Genomic DNA, 21,868 nt, shown 5'->3' with positions numbered 1-21,868 from the left:
GCATTGCGGAATCATAGGTTAGGCGTATGTTCAGCATTACTAAGCGCTGCCCAACAATTTTCTGAAGTGATTTAATGAACTTATTCCACAAATAATGTTGTTCCACATCCTCACCAACACTACAACTCACCTAAAATAGATTTTTTTGTATGGTGTGATGAAGGGGTCAAGAGTAGTTGTACGTTTATTTTTGTCATATAGTTATCTAGTTTACACTGCACCATTTTATAAAACCTGTTCTTTTTCCTCCCCCAAAGTTCACCTTTGTCATAAGACAGATGTCTAAAATATGTGTGCAACTGTTGTTGAACCATCCATTATATTCATCATTCTATTTTCCTATCAACACTGTATTAGTATAGCTTTGTAATGAGTAATGTTTTTTTTAGTATACATTCTCCAACTTTGTTTTTCAGGATTAATTTTTGGCTATTCTTATGTATTCATACTTCTTTACTAAATAAATTTTCAAATCAAAATTTTATTTTCCATTTTGTGATGTGATTTTAATTGTGTTTGAACTAACTACAGATCAATTTGAAGAGTCAAAATATTTGTAATATAGATTCTTTCTATTTATGAACATAGTCTATTCCTCTGATTTTTTTTGTCATCTTAATTTCTCAAAGAAATGTTTTATAGTTTTTCTCGTGCAAGCCTGTGGTAGGCAAAATCCATTGGCCTTTATCCTTGTATAATCTCAATCCTCATGAATATAGGCAGAATCCATATATATGATGAAAAATCACTTCCATGGTTATGTTCCATTGTATGACAAAAGAGATCTTGTAGATGCAAGTAAAGTTGCAAATCAGTTGACCTTAAACTAGGGAGATCATCCACGTAAGACTGACCTAATGACACCAGACTTTTAAATATGGAAGTCAGAGAAGGAGAAAGTCAAAGATTCAAAGCATGAGAAGGATTAAACACATTCTTGCTGGCTTCCAGTTTCAGTGGGGCCATGCGGCAAGACATGTGTGTGGTCCCTGAAGTTGAGAGTAGCCCTGGCTGACAGCCAGCAATGAAACAGGAGTCTCAGTCCAGCAACCACAATTAATTGAATTCTGCCAACAAGAGTGACCTCGGAGGTGAATTTTCTCCCAGAAATTCCAGACAAAAATCCCACCTGCCTGACACCTTGATTTTGGCCTTGTTGGGACCATTAGCAAAGAAATCAGCCAAGTGTATGCGCTTTCAATAGAATTGTAAGCTAATAAATTTGTGTTGTTTCAAGTTGATACATTTGTGGTAATTTGTGATTCAGTAATAGAAAACTAATAAAAGGCTTTTGAAGATCTTTTGTTAGGTTTGTTCCTGGTTATTTTAGTTTTTGATGCTATTGGAAATGGTATCGTGTTTTTAAAACTTTGTTTTCTAAATGTTTATTCTTGGAATCTAGAAATATATTGATTTTTATATAATGATCTTATATCCAGTGACCTTGTTAAATTCACTTACATATTCTAATAGATTATCTGTTGATTATTTTTTATTTTCTACATATACAATCATTTCACTTATGAATAACAAATGTATTTGTTTCCAATTTATATACATTTTTTCTCGAGTTACTGTCCTGAACATGAACTAAACAACTGGCAACAGTGGGCTCCTTGTCTCACTCATTATCTTAGGGTAGGAAATTTCAATATTTCAACATTAAGTATGAGATTTTCTGTAGGTTTCATGATGATACCTTCTATCAGAAAGAAGTTTCCTTCTATTCCTATTTTGCTAAGAATTTTTTAAAATCATGACTGTATGTTGAAATGTTCAAATACTTTTCCCACATCTATTGGAATGATCACAGAATTTTCTTCTTACTTTTAATGTAGTGCATTACTACATCGGCTGATTTTCAAATGTTAAGGAAACTCTTCATTTCTGAAAAAAAATACAACTAGACTTTGATGTTGTGTTGGGATTCCCCAAGACCAGCCTCAGGTTCAATGATTCAAAAAGACGACTCACATTACTCAGCATATGGTTGTACACACGGCTGTGTGATTTATCACAGTGAAGGATACAAAGAGAAGTCAGCAAAAGTAAAAGTCACATGAGGCAAATTTCGGAGGAAACCAAGTGCAAGCATCTAAGAGTCCTCTCCCGGTGGAGTCAAACACACATGTAATGCCTCCAGCAACGAGATGTGACAACACATGTGAAATGTTATCTACCTGGGAAACTCATTAGAAATTCAGTGCCCAGGGACTTCAGAGGGGCTGGTCAGATAGGCATCCTCTGCCTAGCATATACTAACCTGCCAGATTCTCAGAAGGAAAGCAGATGTTCAGTGTAAACCATATTTTTTGCCCAAGCAGTTTACACACAAGAAGTCATTCTTATCCCAGAATGATGGAAAGGTTCCTGAAATCTAGGGTCCCAGATGCCAGCTGAGGCCTAATCTGCAAACAGATCTTTCAAAGGTGAACATTCTAAGGCCTGCTATGTTAACTCTTTTCTGCATAGATGTATTATCCTTTTTATGTGTTCCTGGATTTGCTTTGCTAATATTTGTATAGGATTTTTGCATTTATGTTTATGAGAGACGTTGGGCTATAATTTAGTTTCTTATAATGTACTTATCATGTTTTAAATATCAAAGCTATACTCATCTCATAAAATGCTAGGAAGTGTTTCCATATTTGATTTGATTTAGTTTCCATATTTTCTATTTTCTGAATGACTATATATGAGATTAGTATTATATAATATGTCAACAGATGACTGAAACAAGGAAGCCAGTGTCAGTCTTATTGATTGCCCTTTGAGGAAGAAATATGTATTTTTTTTGCTTTGGCTGCTTTTAAGATTCTCTCTCTCTCTCATTTTCAGTTGTTTAACTGTGATCTTTCTATGTGTGATTTCTTTCTTTTTAAAATCGTATTTGGTTTTAAAGTCTTTCTTTATTCTTTTGCTTGATGTATATCTTCTGTTTTGGGGAAATTCTTGGTCATTATCTTTCCAATTATTGTTTCTACTTCATCTTTCTCTCTCCTTTCTTTCCGGTCCTCCAATTGCACCTATAGTATCCTTTTCAGTAAGTCCCGTATATCTCTTATTATCTTCTCTATATTTGCTGTCTTTTTAATTCTTTTACTTTTTGCTCTTTTATCTGAACATTTTCTACTCACTTATCTTCCAATTCATTAATCATATTTTCAACTATGTCTAATTTTCTAATTAACCTGTCTGTTGAATTGCAAATTTTAGTTATCACATTTCTCAGTTCTAGAATTTCTATTTGATTGTTTTCATAGATTCTATTCAGTGCTGAAATTCTTGATGTTGTTCTTTATTTTCTTGAAGACGTTATTGTAGTTATTTTAATGTCTATCTCTGAAAAAATCCAGTACCTGAATCTGTGATCTTTCTCCAAGTTTTGGTCATTAGAGTTTTGTCTCTTCACATGTCTGGTAATTCGTGATTGAATGTCCAACTTTTTGCACAAACTATTGTAGTAATAATTTTAATTTCTCTCTGAGTTTGAGGGTTACTTTATTTTCAGTTTTGCACTTATTATTAAAATAAAGCCTTCAGATGGATCAAGTCTTACGATAAAGTCCTGGTTTGATTATTTAAAAAGTGGGGTTTTATCTCCATTTTTTAATCTCTTTATTCCCATGGGACTTCAGAAATCTCTGTTTAGTTTATCAACCTCTTAATTGCCTCATTCTTTGTCTGTTTCTCAGACATTTGGTAGCCACTTATAAAATGAAATATGTTTTAATGGGAAAAGCGTTGTTGGATGTCAGGCACACCAACCTAGGTTCCTCACCTCTCTTAGCTCTTGGCCCCTCAAGTCCTCGCAGCCTTGGTAGATCTCTGACGCCTTCAGACAGCTTTTGTGTTTTATCCAGATTTCAGAGTTGTTTTCAGTAGAGGGGTTTGTCTAATGTAAGCTAATTCCCATAGCTAGAAATGCAATTCTCCATTCCAGACGCTGAGGCCATTTCTTTCCAGGAATTCTTCTTGCCCTTGAGAAGTGGGTATTTCCTGTGATTCTCTCCCTGAGCCTTTTTGGTACATTCTATATGATTTTCATGAGAAATTACTTCTTTCTTAGGATTTCAGTAACTATCTATGCTTATAACTTTTCAGTGTTTGACTTAACTCCAAAATTCTCTTGAACACCTAACCTGTAGATCCTGTTGCCTAGTAGGGAGCCTTCACTTGAATATACCAACTATACCTCAAAATTTATATATTTAATTGTATTCTCATATTTTTTGTCCCTGAAAATTACCCTTTCATCTAGAGTTTCTATTTTTATGCATGGTATTAGCAGCTTTTTAGACAAATTAAAACAGAGATTCAATTCCACACATCACAAATTGGGATAAATTTTGAAAGTCTTATAATATCAAGTGTTGATGCTTATGTGGGAAAATGGGAACGCTCTGATAATTCTGGTAGTAGTGTACATTAGTTCAACCATTTTGGAGAGCAATTTCCAAGTATCAGGTCAATTTAATAAAAATGTGAACACCTTAGATCAAGAAGTTCCACTTCTGGGTATATACACTATAGAAACACTCATATGAGTACCCAGAGAGGCAGGTAAAAGAATGTACCTTAGAATGCTGTTGGGAAGGAAGGAAGGAGGGAAAGAAAGAAGGAAGAAAGGAAGCAAGAAAGAAAAATGCAACTTAAAATTCCATCAATACGGGATTGAGTAATTAAATTATGATATACTTAGAAATGAACCACTTAACAGCAGTATAAATAAAGTAACTTAAAATATATCTTCCCTTATGTAAATTTTAAAAACAGCAAAAATACTATGTATTAGTTATGGATACATATATATGTAGAAAAGGTATGAAAACACAAATGGAAAGGGTAGACAACAAATTTAGTTTATTGATTATATATCTAGGAAGGGATAAGCGTGGATAAAATTGGTCAGGTGGCTTCAATTTCATCTGTAATGTAATAGCTCTCTAGAAAACAGTAAACATTTCTGAGGTGTACTGGCAAATTATCAGTATGTTAAAAATTCCAATGTGAAGTATACTGATATGTCATATTATTTTCTGTTATTTTTTGTTTGCTTGTGTCACTTAATAATACCTCTTTATAGTTTAAAGATTCATGACAGGTCCCATTTTTTATAACATAAGTCTTTGTTTTTAAACTGAATCACTACTTAAACCACTTTGCACCTTCTTCCCAGGTGATACCCAAACCAGAGCCAATCCCCATTCAGATGCCACTTGGATAGACAGCATCTGTAAGCTCAGTAAGCTCTTCAAGGTCAAGAAGTGTGTCCTCACTATGGCTTACCCGTTAAGGTAGATACCTTAACATAAGAGCTTGGTAAACAGTTTCTCCAATGAACTCACTGATAGCTGGTAGACTCAACCAGGTGTGTGCCGTGATGGAGAGCTGCTTAGATCTATCCCATTCCAGGGGTTGTTTTTTTTTTTAACAATTCTGCAATATTCATTGTTATTATGTACTTCTGGCAATGACAAGCAATGAACTGAGAGAAACTAAAATGCGTCTATATTTGAACTATGTATCCACTCCCTGAACTGTTAAACATGTATACCTAATAATAAAATGTATGTCACCTAGTTGTTGTCGCTTACTGCCAAACTCTCTTAACTGAGAATTCATGAAGTCTTTTCAGCCCGGGCTGGGGCTTGGCTGACACTGCTTTGTTTTGCCCTCTGCTTGGGTCCTATGCTTGTCTTGGCAGGTCATTGCCTATTCATGTAGAAATCTCTCTAAAGATGAGCTGGCTGCAGGGATGCTGCAGGGATGCTGCAGGCTTTTAAGGCTTCAAATTACAAGGCTTTCTGCCTAAAATGCTGTTGCTTCTATTCTGCTCCTGTCTACCTCTCCAACTCATCTCCCACATAATCCACTTCACAATTTATGCTCCAGAAGTGGAAATTACTTAGAATTCTCTGACACACTGTATTGTTTCTTGACTCTGCACCTTGGCACAGGCTGCTTCCTATGCCAGGAATGCCCTTCTCTGTTTCTTGTCTATTTGGCAAGCATCTAAGTCTACCTGGCAGGGCCCTACTCAGACATCTCTCCTTGTCTCCTGACTTCCCTGAATTTTGCAATCCAGAGTTATCATGACCTAAAACAAGAAAGAACAAAATCTGTTCACCTTGTCATGACATTCAATATCTTCCACAGTATGCCCAACATATTAATTCATCCATTTGTTGATTTAAAATTGAGTGCTTACTAGGTTTTAAGCAATATACAAGACATTAAAGATAAAAAGATGTCTACAATACAATCTCTGGCTATAAAGAGCTTACTGGATAGTGGAAAAGACCAAAAACTAAACCAACAAACAAAACCCAACATGTATAGTCTAATAGGCTCACATATATATTTAGCCTATGAGAACACCAAGGATTAAGTAAATAACTTGGACTGTACATAACAGGTTTTCAACAAAGGAAGGAAGGAAAGAAGAGAGGGAACAAGGCAAGAAAGACAATGGTAAAGAAAGGAAAGGAAAGAAAACAAATAAGAATAAGATATGTACGAAAAGAAATTTTTCACAGAAAGCCTTAATTTTAGACTTAAGTTTGAACGATAAAAGGTATTCACCAGGCATGTAGTAAGACAGCAAGAAAGCAGCCTTCTGCAAGCCAGGAAGAGAGCCCTCATCAAAAACCTGACTGTGCTGGCACCCTGGTCTCAGACTTCCCAGCCTCAGAACGAGGGATAAATGTTGGTTGTTTAAGCCACTTAGTTTATGGTATTTTGTTATAGCAGCCTGCAGTAACTAAGACAATGCCTGAAGATTCTTCAGATTTAATGAAGGACATAAACCCTTTAATGAAAGAAATAAACTCACAGATGCAGGAAGCACAATATACACAAAGAAGGAAAAATAGAGAGTGCATGCCTCATACACTGTAGTGGAACTTCAGAACACCAGACACAAACGAAGACCTATTTTAGGTAGCAGATCAGGGAAGCCTATCTAAGAAGATGAAATCTGAACACAGAACTGAATGGTGAGAAAGAATGAACCATATAGCCTTGTTTAAGAAAGAGCAAGAAGCCAATGAGCTGGAGCATATTTACAAGAGAAGTGATGGGAAATGTGCTTGGAAATTTAAGCCCGTCATGTAGGCCCTGGAGGTCCCGAGGAGAAGGTTATATTTGTTTTTCTAAGTGTGATGAGAAACCATTGGAGAGTTTGAGCATGTGAATGGCATGAATGAATTTAAGATTTAAAATCATCACTCTGCCTTGTGAGGAATGAACTATATTGGATCCATAGTGGAGGCAGAAGGGCGACTTGGGTCAGCTACATTGCCATCATCTGAGTGAGACATGAGAGTGGATTGGAATAATGTGATAGCAGTAGAGAGATGTCAAGGAGTTGGATTGGGAATATATTTTAAAAGTATAGCATAGAGGGCTTGTTGATGGATTTAGATATGAGTACTGAAGGAAAGAGAGGAATAAAGAATAACTCCTATGAGATAGGAAGATTAAGGGATGCAAAACAAAAATTCTCTTTTGTCCATAATAAACTTGAAATTAAGATTAAGTGGAAAGGTTGCATAAGCAATTGGCTAAAGGTGTCTTAAGATCAGGTTAAAGTCGGGGCTGAAGATTTAAATTTTGGAAACTTCAGTTTATTAATGCTATAAATAATATAAATGATATATGTTGACTATAACAGGTGACGATTAGTTGATCAGTGGGTCCCCTGACCTAGAGAAAGCAGCCAAACTTCTTCCTAAGACCAATGATATCAATACAACTACTGTGGTCTGAATGTTTGTGTCCCCCCAAAATTCACATGTTGAAATACTAACCCCCAAAGTGATGATATTAGGAGGTGGGGCCTTTGGGAGGTGATTAGGTCACAAAAGTAGAGTCCTCATGAATGGAATTCGTGCCCTTATCAAAGAGCTCCAAGAGAGCTCCCTTGCCCCTTCCACTATGTGAGGACACCGTGAGAAAACAGCCATCTGTGAACTAGGAAGTCCTCACCAGACACTGAATCTGTCAGTGCCATGATCTTGGACTTGCCAGCCTCCAGAACTATGAGAAATAAATTTCCGTTGTTTATAAGCCACCGAGTCTACAGTATTTGGTTACAGCAGCCTGAACGGACTATGACAACTGAAAGAGATTTTTGCAAGAGCCACCTTATTTGTTTCAACCGTATTATTGTGATCCTGCCTTGCAAGTATATTGAGGGCTGCAAGGTGATTTAATTCAAATAGTGCAATACAGGTTTTCATTTTTCATTTCACACATTTTGACCATGTTTTATTGAATAATAAATTAATGAGATTCTACTCCAATATTAAATGTTTCTTGGTGTTTGTCTACCCAAAACATCTCCCTCCCAGCGGGACTGGAGTGCTCTATTGACTTGCTTACAAACAGACAGGAAAAAAATAACCCTTCAATAGCCATTTACTTATACTTCAGGGAGATCCTCTGCTTTTCTTTTCCTTTTAGCCAAAGTTAAAAAAAAGGGGGGCAAAAAGATTGAATTTAATCAATGTCATCTCAAGCTGGCTAAGGGAATATCTTTCCATGGCATTGCTGCAAAATGACACTGGGAAGCTGCTAAGTCTCATTAACTTTACAAGTCAATCTGCTATAAGCATCTGGTTGTAAATTTGCCAATAATGAAAAAGGCTGGGCTATACCTCCTGGAATCACGGCTTTATATATTTTGGGTATTCAGTATGATCTTTCCTGTATTTCTGATCACATGCCAGCGTTCTGATGTTTTAGGAAGAGCAAGGGACGTTGGAAGGGAGATTGACAAGAAGTAGAAACCTGATTATTTTACAGTCTCCGTCTAGCACATTGGAACAGTTGCCTCAATTTCCTGTTTATGAAAAGAGATGCTCAGTGACTAATGAGCCCGGCTATGCCAAATTTTGTACTGAAAACCATGGATTTCCTATACATCCAAACCAGTCATCTGCTTTGGCACCTCCGTTACAAGATACATCATCAGCACTTCTCCAGATTGACTTCACCGTCCCTTTTGCAAGATTTTTTTTTTTTTTTTTTTTTTTTTTTTTTTTTAAAGATTTTTATTTATTTTATTTTTCCCCCCAAAGCCCCAGTGGATAGTTGTGTGTCGTAGCTGCACATCCTTCTAGTTGCTGTATGTGGGACTCGGCCTCAGGATGAACGGAGAAGTGGTGCCTCGATGCACACCCGGGATCCGAACCCGGGCCACCAGCATCGCAGCGCGCTCACTTAACCACCAAGCCACAGGGCCGGCCCTGCAAGATTATTTCTTAACACTGAGATTTTTTATTCACAATGAAAGTTCACTGATGTCGAAATTTAAAAGTAGCTTTTAGATCCTATAATTTGACCACAGAAACTGTTATTTAAAATATAATTTCCTAGGTTTTAACAACATTATAGTGAGACAGGACCAGTGACATGACCACAGGGGAAACTGAGATGAACTCAGGCACAGATTTAAGTCCCGTATAGGTGTTGCATAACTGGTGTCAGAGAGTCATCAATAGGACTCTTAGCTACACATGTCAAGCTGCCTTATTCGAGCTATTCTTGGCAAATTTCATAATTTCTAAATTAAACACACTGAAATCAACACTCATAAATCAGAAATGATATGTTTAAACAGGAAAATTACTCAAATACCCACAGTGCTTTTGTTATACTTTGTACTTGTAGTGCCTCCAATACACTGTAGAAACTGTTTTCTACTAGTCAAAAAATTGCTACATATCATGAAAATATAAGCCACACACAATCAAGAAATCACATCCAGTGATATTGTTCATCCAAGTTTTCCTAGAGTGAACACAGAATAATAAATCATATTCTCAAAACCAGAGCCAAATACTCACCTACTTAAAGGCATAGATATGTTAATACTTCCTAAAATTTAACTACTTTCAAATATATCACATCACCTATTTCTTTCAATAGGCCTTAGAGAAAGATATTATTTTATTCCCTTTAGAGATGAGAGTCAATGAGATTCAAGCACATTGCAAATGGCAAGAAAAACAGTTTCAAGTCCAGATCCTGTAATACTGTTCTTTCCCTACTACAAAGTTTCCATCACTGGAAGATAGACATAACTTTTATAAACTATGATCATGCTACTAGCTCCCCATCCTTGAAACACAAACTCTGAGTTGTTTTAGGCAATGTGGATGTGTAGGCTGTCTTTTACGGTTTTGCCCAGATGTCTTGCACCACTCCCTTACACCCAACAATGCAAGAAACAAAAAGGAGGCTAATGCTATTGGTGCAAGCTGTGGCTATAAAATTTTAAAAAGCAACTGATTGCCATGAAAACTGAGAAATTTATAAGGAAAGCATCTTAATCTATACACATAATATGTTCACAAATGTTTGAAATATCCTGCTAATATTTTTATAATTCCTTCCCCAAATATGAAATCCTAAATATAAGGAAAGCTTCTACCCAGTGAATGTGTATGTCAGCTTCAAATTGAGGATAAAACAGTTTCATATATAACTGCAAATCCAGAACTCTTTCACTACACAGTGATATGTCTCATGATTTCATTCAAATATTAGAGATTAGCTGTCAGTCCAATCAGCTAAGGGATTTGCAAAGACTACAAACTATATAAAAATATATGCAGTGCCAACTTTTCAATACTTCAAGCTTGGCAATTCGGCTCAAGTCAATTTTAACAGGACGTAAAAAAAATTTTTAACACTCACCCTTTTTACTTCATCATTCTGTTTTTTTCACTGATGACTTAACACAAAAACAATAGGAGGGACACATATCATCAGTATTTCCTCCTACAGTGATCAAGTGAAAATATTGTTTCTAGAGACATTTCTAAAAGTTATGGACTATGGTAGTTCATCGTATATTGAAATAAGTGGAATTAACCACAAAGTTAAGAACAAAAGGCATTAGTTGCTATATTTGGTAATTCTTGAAGTACTGAATGTCTGAAAATTTGAGTATCTTAGCATGAAAGATAATAGTGCTTGGAAGATACAGGGAAAAAAAGACAATATATATTTCTATACAGAAAAACTGACATTAGGCCCCATCTGGGAATAAAAAGAAAGTGAGCATAATTTGACCACATATGATAAATGCAATTGTTAAAAAGTATTAGAAGTGCATATTTAAAACCTCTAACTTATCATTGTTCATACTGATAAACTTATTGGGAAATCCTAGAATCATACATTTTCCCTACACCCTACTCCTCTTTATATCGCCAGTAGTTAACCCAGTGCCCGAAATATAATACTTAAAAATGTTGTCTCAATTTTCCTGAGTTTTGTAATATATGGATAATATCAATTGCCACAACCAAACCTCCAAGGCATGGAAAAGAGCATTATGGACCAAATATAAAATGTTCCAAATGAACACTTTGCCATCCTCATAAACTTCTCCCAAGAAGGGGAAAATATCCATATGCTTTGTGATCAATTGGCTGAAAATATTGCTGTGTGCTTTGTCATAACAGGCTGTTCTGCTGTAGAGACTTATGAATACTGGCTCATGTCCAGTTTGTATAAGAGATTAACTTTATCAAAGTCTCCGAAGATAAAGGCTTAGCCCAATTCATGTGACTGTGGTCACAATAGCATAGCCAATGCGAAAAAGCTTACAAAGGAACAAAGACGGCTTCATTCATGGTGAAAGGCATATGTACATAATGACTGCAAGCTTCAGCAATGCAAGAAAAAATTGGCAGAATTACTTCAATGTGGTCACCAAAACCAATTCCATTTTTTATGGAACTGGTCCTTTGAGCACTGATTAGATAAGAAAAGAAATGCTGCCAGGACTTAGAGAAAAACACTTTCCATCAATTGACGATGAAGCAGTGCTAGAGCATAAAATATCCTTCTTTCTAAGCAGGTGACCCGCAGTGAAGAAGAATCTCTTGTGTCTTCCCATGATTCATTTCTTTGGCATCTACCTTCCCCCTGGGGATTGTTCCCCCATAGCAGGATTTTGACCACTGGATATCAAGACCACTGAGGAGGCAATGGAGCCAGATTTGGCAGAAGTTGTTAGGATGGTGACATTCATCTTAGCATTAGGTTTAGAAAAAAGTAGCCTGGCCAACTGTCAGACATATTCTTTTGGTCTGTAGGAAAGGCTACTCAGCCACTAGAGGTAGAATTTTGTACAGCTATGGAGAACAGAGGCGTTGGAAAGAAGAATGACAAATCTGTCTTTTTCGGGAAGGGGCAAGGAAAGAAGTCATTGGTGTTCTTCTGCTTTGCTGATAAATAGTTAAGGCTCACCTTTTACGTTTCTTCTCAATGATTCATAATTTGCATTCTCAAAAATTAAAACTGGGGTCCAGCCCGGTGGTGTAGTGGTTAAGTTTGTGCACTCCACTCTGGCGGCCCAGGGTTCACGGGTTCACATCCCAGGCACAGACCTAAGCACCACTTATCATGCCATACTGTGGCAGCGTCCCATATAAAGTAGAGGAAGATGGGCACGGATCTTAGCCCAGGGCCAATCTTTCTCAGCAAAAAAGAGGAGGATTGGCAATAGATGTTAGCTCAAGGCTGATTTTCCTCACAGAAAAAAAAAAAAAAGGAAAAGTAATAAAAAAAAAAGAAAAAGAAATTAAAACTGAAGTTTAAGGTCAGAAATTCCTGGGTGAAAAATATCACTTTCAAATGCTTATATATTAAAATGCAAAAAGCAAGATTTTCACTTTTTCCTGAATTCTCCACATTAATGATTGAGAATTATGTCCTTTTATCATGGTTTCTCCTTGCATGTTTATTATAATATCACATGATTGTAGAGCTCCCCTATTATAACTGGTAGTTGTAACTTTTTTGTTTTACTTTCTGAAGAGGACCCTACAAAATGTTTCTCATGACAGTCTACAAAAGATAGTTATATGCAAACTCTGGAGGAAAAGGCAAATGAATATAATACAAAAAATTTTAATTTTTTTTTTTCTTTCCATTCATCAAGTAAACCCCAAACATATGAAAACACAGTGAATTTTAATTGGGGAGCCCCATTTGGCAGACATAGAGTTTGACTGTCATATCTAATGAAAAGAATTTGAGTGCTGGAAAACCTACACTCATGAATATTTGGTCCTTGGTCCTCTGTATTTTAAGTGGATTTTCTACCATCCTATCTTGTATTTTACTTTTGCAAATTAAATCCTTCAACAAATACCAACTCAGTGCACACTCTAAGCAATAAATACCTGAGGTACTGGTGATGTATGATGGGCATTATAGTAAAGCTTATGATATTGTATGTTCTGACTGCAATCTTCATAAGGAAACTTGTTCAGTATCATTTAGGTCTAGAATTCAAATATCTCTGTAAATATAATTTTCATTCTAACCCTTAAAATTTTAACTTTATAATTTCTATGAAAATAATTCCAAGGGAAGCAGAAAAAGCAATCTTATTCCCTTGTTTGGTTAATGCATAAAATAAGAACACTGAAAAATCAGCCATTAATGGGTGCTCACAAGTGCCATTCACTGAGCTGTGATTTTTATGAGTTATTTGTTTACTCTCACAGAAGAAAATTAGTATTAACATTCTTATTTTGCAGATGAAGAAGCTGATACTTAAAAATGTTAAATAACTTACTTGAAGTCACACAACAAGCGGATGCTGGATCCAGGATTCTAAGTCCCGTTTATATCGTATTTTAAGTATCATTAAACAGATGGCAGAATTTCTTCTGTTCTATGTCTTAGTGACATAGAGAGCTATCTTGCCCCATTTTGGAATTAATCTCTCCCTAATTTAACTCCCAGAGCATTTATTACTGTTATGAGCCTCAAAGCAGACTACTTTCATTATAGATATTACATGCTTGTCTTAATACTCTTGTTGATTTTGTTCATATCAAGATCCATGCCTTTTCCGTATGTTCATAACATGATATTTTATACATAGTAGGTAATCGATAGTGAATGAATGAATACTAGCCAGAAAGTTCTTATCTTTTGTGAAACGTCATACAGATTTGCTAACACCTTGCTCTTCATATTAGAGGTGATTGCTTAGATTAGGCATTGGATCAATAACTCACCATATAGTAACCATAATTTTAAAATTCATCATTAACTTCTCCTTGCTCTTTCTATCACAGTAACACTTCTAAAGCTGACCTCCTGGTTGTCCTATTCTGTAGACTTTCGATAATTTTTTTACAAACTTATTTATGTCCTAATTGCTATTTAACCATGCTTACGCTCAAACCACACCACCACTGCTGCAGAGAAAGGCTTCCTCTCATCTTTTGCAATCTATTCTTTAAATTCCTCAAAACCTAATTTCAGGTTTTCTATCCCATCTCACTTCTCAGGGGGCTTCCCTTCAAACAAAAGCATGCATGCCTATCTCTGTCAATATTTCCTGTGTAAATATGTCCAATTCTTCTGTAGCTCTAGTTCTCATCTAAACAAGATTCTAAAATTTCTGGAAGAAAGGTGCTCTATCTTATATATGCCCTTAAAAATGACCTAAACTCGTGGCACTTAGTAGAAGGCTTTTGGTAAGCCCTAAGTAAATATTAACAGGAGTACGGAAGTAGAAAATACTACAATGATTAATTTCCCTTGTTAGACAAATTAGTGCCAGTTGCCCAGAGTTTAAGGGTTCTATCACATTTTTTGCCAATGTTCTGAGTGAGCCAGTCATCCTAAATGTGTTTTATTAACATCCTACACCATCAACAGATGTTCACTTACACTGAGTTGACAACAGACTCATTCATGTCAAGGTTTATTTGTATAACCATCTTGTCCGACCATATGCAAAACCATTTGATCTGTGAGAGTTATTAGTTCACTTACACTATTCTCAGGATGGTAGAGAGCTGAAAGAAAGCCAAGATTTTATGAAATTATTCCAGATGTTCAGCACCAAAAGTTTAGAAGTTGAAATTCAAATAGCACATTATATATTATTAGATCTGTTAAGATCTGCTTTCAAGGATTCTTAAATACTTGTCCTTTTCTTTCTGTCTCCTCCGTGCATTATATTTCTTTTCCCTAAATGGAAATACTTTATTGACATGTTTTGCAGGATATCACTGCCATTAATTATTATCCTAAAATACGTAATGATCCATAATGCATTCACATAGAGTGAAACAAATCATAAAGTTCTATCATTTATTATTCACTCATATGAGCCAATAAAACAAGAATGGATAGTTGAAAATAAGTGGTTTTCTGTATATATACACCTATATATCAGAATATTGAGGAGCAAACTACCAAATTATTAGGTTTTCTTTTCATTGTATCCAAAAACAAAATGATTATACTATAATCAGAATTTGGGGCTCATTCAGACATAAAACCAGATTACGTCTATAACTAGGCACAGCTGGACATAACTGGACAGATCATGGGTTGTGATCCAAGGGATGGACCTGCCCTGTGCCACTTTACATACTTAGAGGGAAGCTGGGAAAGGACAGGGGCACCAGACTAGTTGATAACTTTCTTCTCTGGTTAAAAAGCCTTATTGAAGAGAGTGACATCATCTACAGTTCAACACAGTTATTAATTAAAAAAAAAAAAAAAAAAAAACCTTCTGAGAGAGCTCAGTCCTGCTGATACAGGTCATTGCTTGTCCTCCTGAGGAGGAGGTGGGAGGAGAATGGGGAGAACACAGCAGGGCCCATCTCTGCTCCCCCAGTAAAGAATGCTATGAAGGTGCAGAATGAGCAGTGTGAAACAATGAAGCGAAAGGGCACAGCTCTGTTTGATACATTGTATGCATAAAGTTTGATCACTAAGTCAAGATTTTTCAGATGAAAATTGCTTACTACTTACTCCACGTATTGTTCACTCCACCGAGAGAGACTGTTACCTTCTCCCACACTTGGGGATCAGGCCAGCCACGTGCATGTTAGTTCCCATTCCGAGGAGCAATCTGACAGAGAAGAGTACCACTCATGGAGCTGCTTCATGCATTAAGGTGTTTCTCGGCACATTGTGTAGCTGTTGGCCTTGCTTGACCTTAAATTCCTGTGGATATCCTCATATAATTAATTATTGCCCAGATAGTAAAAAAATAATGACTTTTATTATTACACAAGTAGTAGAAGCTCATTCTAAAATAAAACTTTTAATACAGATAAGGTCACTTGAGGTCTTCAGGATAGACTTCCAAAGGAGGAGAGCTAGCTATGTGAGTTCCCCTTGGTTCACAGGGCTGGTCAGCTATCTGGGAGATCACAAGCCACACCCAGGGCAGACATGCACACAACAGGTTTCCAATGAGTTAGCTGATTAGCAACTTAGTCAATTTAGAATATGGCGTATTGTTTTGGAGAAGCCAATTTCAAACACATTGCATGTGACAATGACTTAGACAATAGGTTCAAAATCAACACTCCAAACCTACACACAAATGACTTCCTATAGGTAGCCTTATTGAAAGTTAGAATGGAGGGGGGCGGAGTCAAGATGGCGGCGTAGGCAGACTCTGAACTCACCTCCTCCCGTGGACACAGCCAATTTACAACTACTCGTGGAAAAGTTACCCCTGAGACAGAACTGAAAACTGGATAAGAGGAACTCCTGCAACAACGGACAATCCTAACTGGGGTAGAAGAGGCAGAGACTCCCTTCTGGAGAGGAAAAACGCCGCCTTCACAAGCCGCCAGCTTCACGGCCGCCGGGAGCAGCTCACAGGTACGCAGCCTCCCTGGAGGCGCGGGGCCCTGAGCCGGGGAGCGCCCCCGCTGTGGGCATTTTGTGGACCCAGCACAATTGAGACCAGCAGCATAATATCTGACTTTGCCTGCTACTAAAGCATTGGGTAGCACCCCCAGAAAACCCGGTTCACAAAGAAACTAAAACTGGCTCTTAAAGGGCCCGCGCACAAACTCACCCGTTCCAGAAAGCATCCTAAAATCACCAGAAAGAAAGGTGCACAGTGCTTCGGTGACAAGAGACTCACCTAATAGGCCCTGAGTGCATCTCGGTGAGGGGTGAGACCTCTCCAGGGACTGGGACATTGGCGGCGGCCATTGTTGTGGCCTGGTGTGAGCGTGCCGACACAGACGCCATTGGAGTTCTCCCTGAGACCTGCTAGCCCAGGGTCTGCTCTACCCACTAGAGCACCGATTTAATCCAGCTCAGCCAGGGCAGGCAGCCCACCCTAGAGACTAGCCCCACCCAACAACAAGCCCTCAGGCAACGTGTGGGCCTGCATAGATTGGTGACTGGATTCTCTGCAGCCTGGCAACTGAGCTGACTTGAGCGGGGCAGGGTGTGCACAAGGAGCGGGTGGAGAGTGTGGGGCGGTGGCAGAGTGTGTGGGGCTCCCGCCGTGGAGAGACTGGGTCCACTTGGGGAGGTCGGGGCGCTCACACGGGGCAGGACTGTGTTGACTGTGTGTGTGGACCTGTGGGCGGCAGGGCTTCTCAGCCACAGAAGACTTGTACTTCTCAAAGACCCACATAGGAGGTTTGCTCCACCTTCCAAAACCTGAAACAATTGGGTGCTCCTGTGCCTGAGGCCAGCCCCACCCAGCTGCAATCCTCAGAGAGCTGACAAGAGACCTAATAGGCTAGAGGCTTACAGCAATTGTAAGGCCCTGAGCCTAACAACCTGCCACGGTGGGGGCCTACTCACTTAAAAGAAATACTGCAACACAAATGTGGTATTAGAACTTACAGCCAACTGTGCTGGGGCTCCCCACAGCTGATAAAGAGACTGAAGGACCCACAACAACTACAAGCAGCTGAGCATTACAACAGCTGGCCAGGAGCATAACTCAGCCTCCCTGGGCACCTACAGGGATAGCAAACAGGCCACAGCAGAAGGATACACGTAGCCCACATAGGGGTCACCCCTGGAACATTGAGAACTGAGGGAAGCACACTGGAAGCCTCCTAAGCCATCACTTACATAAGGTCACCTATCCAAGAGCAGGAGACGTAGCTGACCTACCTAATACGTAGACACAAGCACAGGGAAAGAGGCAAAATGAAGAGGCAAAAGAATACATTCCAAGTAAGGGAACAGGACAAAACCCCAGAAAAGGAACTTAGTGAAACAGAAATGAGCAACCTACCTGACAGAGAGTTCAAACTAAGAGTGTTAAGGATGCTCACTGATCTGGGGAGAAGAATAGATGGACTCAGTGAGAATGTCAACAAAGAAATGGAAGATATAAAAAGAACCAATCAGAAATGAAGAATACAATACTGGAAATGAAAAACTCATTAGAGGGACTCAAAAGCAGAGTAGAGGATACAGAAGAACGGATCTGTGAGCTGGAAGAAAGACTAGAAGAAATTACCCAAGGTGAACAGGTAAAAGAGAAAAGAATTAAAAAGAGTGAGGACAGTCTAAGGGACCTCTGGGACAACATCAAGCACACTAACATCCGTGTTATAGGTGTCCCGGAAGGAGAAGAGCGAGACAAGGGGGCAGAGAATCTATTTCAAGAAATAATAGATGAAAACTTCCCTAACCTAAGGAAGGAAACAGACATCCAGGTACAGGAGGCACAGAGAGCCCCAAACAAGATAAACCCAAAGAGGCCCACACCAAGACACATCATAATCAAAATGTCCAGAATTAAAGATAAAGAGAGAATCCTAAAAGCCGCAAGAGAATGTCAAGTTACATACAAAGGAAACCCCATAAGGCTATCAGCTGACTTCTCAGCAGAAACCTTACAGGCTAGAAGAGAATGGCATGATATATTTAAAGTGCTAAAAGGAAAAAACTTACAGCCAAGAATACTCTACCCAGCAAGGTTATCGTTCAAAATGGAAGGAGAGATCAAAATTTTCCCAGATAAGCAAAAATTAAAGGAGTTTGTCACCAAGAAACCAGTGTTACAAGAAATGTTAAAGGGACTGATTTAAGGGGAAAAGAGAAGACCACAAATAGGAAAAATTATCTATTTCCACGATTAGAACGTAATGGATACAAATGCACAAAAAAGAGGTTGGATATGATATCAAAAACATAAAAGGAGGGAGGAGGGTAGTTAAAGAGTACAGCTTTCAGACAGAGGTCAAACTAAAGTGACCATCAATTCTGTATAGAAGAAGTAAGGAACAGAGAAGGACTACTAAAACACTGAGAAAAAAAAAAAAAGAAAAGTTAAAAAATGGCAGTAAGTACATACTTATCAATAGCTACTTTAAACGTCAATGGACTAAATGCTCCAATTAAAAGGCATAGGGTGGCTGACTGGATAAAAAAACAAGACCCATATATATGCTGCATACAAGAGACACACTTCAGACCTAAAGACACTCACAAACTGAAAGTGAAGGGATGGAAAAAGATACTCCACGCAAATGGCAATGAAAAGAAAGCTGGGGTAGCAGTACTCATATCAGACAAAATAGACTTTAAAACAAAAACTGTAAAACGAGACAAAGAAGGGCATTACATAATGATCAAGGGAACAATCCAACAAGAGGATATAACACTTGTAAATATCTATGCACCCAATGTAGGTGCACCTAAATATATAAAGCAATTATTAACAGACATAAAAACAGAAATAGACAGTAACACAATAATAGTAGGGGACTTTAACACTCCACTTACACCAATGGATAGATCATCCAAACAGAAGATCAATAAGGAAACATTGGCCTTAAACGACACACTAGAACAGATGGACCTAGTAGATATATACAGAGCATTCCATCCAAAAACCGAAGAATACACGTTCTTTTCAAATGCACATGGAACGTTCTCCAGGATTGATCACATATTAGGCCACAAAACAAGTCTCCATAAATTTAAGAAGATTGAAATAATACCAAGCATCTTTTCTGACCACAAAGGTATGAAACTAGAAATCAACTATAGGAAGAAAATCAGAAAAGCCACAAATACATGGAGATTAAACAAAATGCTACTGAACAATGACTGGGTTAATGAAGAAATCAAAGAAGAAATCAAAAATACCTGGAGACAAATGAAAATGAAAATACGACATGCCAGAATTTATGGGATACAGCAAAAGCGGTTCTAAGAGGGAAGTTTATAGCAATACAGGCCTATCTCAACAAACAAGAAAAATCTCAAATAAACAATCTAACAATGCACCTAAAGGAACTGGAAAAAGAAGAACAAACAAAGCCCAAAATCAGTAGAAGAAGGGAAATAATAAAAATCAGAGCAGAAATAAATGAAATAGAGACCAAAAAAACAATAGAAAAAATTAATAAAACCAAGAGCTGGTTCTTTGAAAAGATCAACAAAATTGACAAACCTTTAGCTAGACTCACCAAGAAAAAGAGAGAAGGCACAAATAAGTAAAATCAGAAATGAAAGAGGAGAGGTTACAACAGACACCTCAGAAATACAAAAGATTATAAGAGAATACTATGAAAAACTATATGCCAACCAATTCGACAATCTGGAAGAAATGGATAAATTCTTAGAATCATACAACCTTCCAAAACTGGATCAAGAAGAAGTAGAGAATTTGAATAGACCAATCACCAGTAAGGAGATCGAAACAGTAATCAAAAACCTCCCCAAAAATAAAAGTCCAGGACCAGACGGCTTCCCTGGTGAATTCTACCAAACATTCAAAGAAGTCTTAATACCTATCCTTCTCAAACTCTTCCAAAAATTGAGGAGGGGGAAGCTCCCTAACTCATTCTCTGAAGCTGACATTACCCTGATACCAAAACCAGACAAGGACAACAAAAAAACAAAATTACAGGCCAATATCACTGATGAACATCGATGCGAAAATCCTCAACAAAATACTAACAAATCGCATACAACAATACGTTAAGAAGATTATACACCATGATCAAGTGGGATTTATTCCAGGTATGCAGGGATGGTTTAACATTCGCAAATCAATCAACGTAATACACCACATTAATAAAATGAAGAACAAAAATCACATGATCATCTCAATAGATGCAGAGAAAGCATTTGACAAGATCCAGCATCCATTTATGATAAAAACTCTGAATAAAATGGGTATAGAAGGAAAGTACCTCAACATAATAAAGACCATATATGAGAAACCCACAGCTAATATCATCCTCAATGGTGAAAAACTGAAAGCTATCCCTCTAAGAACAGGAACCAGACAAGGATGCCCACTGTCACCACTCCTATTTAACATAGTATTGGAAGTCCTAGCCAGAGCAATCAGGCAAGAGAAAGAAATAAAAGGGATCCAAATTGGAAAGGAAGAAGTGAAACTGTCACTACTTGCAGATTACATGATTTTATATATAGAAAACCCTAAAGAATCCACCAGAAAACTTTTAGAAGTAATAAACGAATATGGTAAAGTTGCAGGATACAAAATCAACATACAAAAATCAGTTGCATTTCTGTACACTAACAACGAAGTAGCAGAAAGAGAAATTAAGAATACCATCCCATTTACAATTGCAACAAAAAGAATAAAATACCTAGGAATAAACTTAACCAAAGAGGTGAAAGATCTGTACACCGAAAACTATAAAACATTTCTGAAAGAAATTGAAGAAGACACAAAGAAATGGAAAGATATTCCGTGCTCTTGGATTGGAAGAATTAACATAGTTAAGATGTCCATACTTCCTAAAGCCATCTATAGATTCAATGCAATCCCTATCAAAGTTCCAACAACATTTTTCACAGAAATAGAACAAAGAATCCTAAAATTTATATGGAACAACAAAAGACCCCGCTTAGCTAAAGGAATCCTGAGAAAAAAGAACAAAGCTGGAGGTATCACACTCCCTGATTTCAAAATATACTACAAAGCTATAGTAACCAAAACAGCATGGTACTGGCACAAAAACAGACACACAGATCAATGGAATAGAATCGAAAGCCCAGAAATAAACCCACACATCTATGGACAGCTAATCTTTGACAAAGGAGCCAAGAACAT

General features: G+C 37.5%; 1 long non-coding RNA gene across 2 annotated transcripts in view; it reads right to left on the bottom strand.

Moving 5' to 3' along the window:
- Positions 1-17,086, bottom strand: part of LOC147916769 (uncharacterized) — a 44,981-nt gene extending 27,895 nt beyond the window's left edge. The window contains exon 1 of one of the 2 annotated variants that reach the window (XR_015552557.1): positions 16,940-17,086. This is a non-coding gene — a long non-coding RNA (uncharacterized LOC147916769). Of the gene's footprint in view, positions 1-15,807; positions 16,678-16,939 lie in introns of those variants that run through there. The other variant, XR_015552558.1, reaches the window with a different exon arrangement.
- Positions 17,087-21,868: the final 4,782 nt, after the last annotated feature.

Source organism: Ceratotherium simum, chromosome 6, assembly GCF_057802395.1.
Source record: "Ceratotherium simum simum isolate JZ-2026a chromosome 6, ASM5780239v1, whole genome shotgun sequence".
Taxonomy (NCBI): domain Eukaryota; kingdom Metazoa; phylum Chordata; class Mammalia; order Perissodactyla; family Rhinocerotidae; genus Ceratotherium; species Ceratotherium simum.
Note: the sequence above shows the minus strand (reverse complement) of the source record. Positions and strands in the feature narration are given on the sequence as shown.